The sequence below is a fragment of the Cynocephalus volans genome, chromosome 4, assembly GCF_027409185.1.
Source record: "Cynocephalus volans isolate mCynVol1 chromosome 4, mCynVol1.pri, whole genome shotgun sequence".
Classification (NCBI taxonomy): domain Eukaryota; kingdom Metazoa; phylum Chordata; class Mammalia; order Dermoptera; family Cynocephalidae; genus Cynocephalus; species Cynocephalus volans.
This window is the reverse complement of record NC_084463.1, coordinates 157,699,381-157,701,433: the sequence shown is the minus strand read 5'-3', so window position 1 is coordinate 157,701,433 and position 2,053 is coordinate 157,699,381.

Here is a 2,053-nt window from a genome sequence, read left to right as displayed (position 1 = left end):
CCAGGAGTTTCTTGGGAACGGGAAGGAAGTGGTGTTTATCTGTGGGTACCTAGGCATCATGGTAGCCTTGCTGATAATGGACAGAAAATTGGAACCTCAGCTCTGTGGACAACTCCACCTATAAACAGAGGCTCTGACTGTGGAGTGAGGGCAGCTAGAGAGCAGGCGGAGCAGTTGTTTTCCCCAAGGAAATTCTCCGAAGGTGGGATGTGCTCAACAGTGTTGTAAGGTGCCCTTGGGCTCAAGTGGTGGTGATGGAGGGGCCAAGGGAGAGGGATGTTCTTGTTCAGACTTGATAATGTGTGACAGAAACACTCCTGGTCAGCTGTCAGAACAGCAGAGGGGGGTCAAAGTGGGTTCCTTATGTGCCTGCTTATCCATAACCAAAGCACCGCTCTCCAGCTTCCTGTGTCCTCAGGTTCCATCTTCCTGATGTCAGAACCCACCTGCGCCTCTACTCTGACATAAAGAACAAAGATAGAATCATCAAAAGCTCCGAAACAGAGATCTATAACCGAGATGGCAGAGTAGGTAACCCTGGCATCACTTTTCCCTCAAGAGATCAATTTACAACCATTAAAACACACAAAAACTACCATTTTGTAATCACTGGGACTTGGAGAAAGAAGCAGAGATGCTTTCTGAATCCATGAAGGCGTGGAAAATTACAGCAAATGGGAGCAGGAACCACCTTTCTGGGCCAGCTCTGTACAGCTCACAGAGCAGCTACCTGGAGATGGCACAGCCACAGCAGGGCCCTTTGTGTGAAGCTACTTGGAGTCTGCAGGAGAGAAGGGTGCCACGACCACCAGCAAAAAAAATCACTTTGGATGGCACCATGCCATTTCCAGGCCAGCATAGCTGCTCACAAGCTTCCCCAGTGCCTGCATAGGAGGGCAGGGCCACAGCCAATGGAGGGTTGGAATCGTCCAGAGGTCACCGAGTCTTTGTGGGGATTTGTGTGGGGCCCTCCCCACAGGAAACAGTTTCAATGCCGGGGCAGGGGGCTGATCCAGGCAGTATAGGAAGGTGATCTGCCTTCCAATTGGCACAGGTACCACAGAGTGCAGACTGGTCAGTGCCATAGAACTTCAGGGGTACAGCTTGCAGGGAAGACAGTGCTGGGCCCGAATTTCCACATAGCTCACTTGCATCTATGTTGACCCCACATGATCTGGACTAAAAGACTGACATTTAAAATCCAGTTCACAGAAAATGTTTTTTCCAGTCTGAGAAACAATCGTATGGCAGCAGTTTAGCTCAGGCACAGAGTTCAAATTCCAGTCCCCTGGACAGAAATTTCCCCTAATATGGGTATTAACCACAAGAGAGCAAATTAGTTCCAGGGCAATGCTTAAGTGGTGGGGGTTGCTATTAATCCATCACAGAAGGGATAAAAAACAAAGACCAGAGATAAAGTTCTCATATTGAGCAGTAAAGGCAATGGAAAGACATCCAAATTGGAAAGGAGGAAGTCAAACTATCCCTATTTGCAGATGACATGATCGTATACATAGAAAACCCTAAAGACTGAACCAAAATATTACTAGAGCTAATAAATGAATTCAGTAAAGTGGTAGGATACAAAATCAACACACAAAAATCAATAGCATTCCTATATGCCAATAATGAAATATTTGAAGATGGAGAAGAAATCAAGAAAGTAACCCCATTTACCAAAAAAAAGGAAATACTTTGGAGTAAATTTAACCAAGGAGGTGAAACACCTCTACAATGAAAACTAGAAAATGTTGATGAAAGAAATTGAAGAAGACACAAATAGATGGAAAGATACTCCCTTTTCATGGATTGGAAGAATTAATATCAAAATGTCCATATTACCCAAAGCAATCAACAGATTCAGCTCAATTTCTGTCAAAATACTAATGACATTCTTCACAGAAATAGAAAAAATGACCTTAAAATTTGTATGGAATCACAAAAGACCCCATATAGCAAAGCAATTTTAAACAAAAAGAACAAAGTTGGAAACATCACACTACCTAACATCAAAACATACTATAAAGCTGTAGTAACCAAAATGGCATAGCAC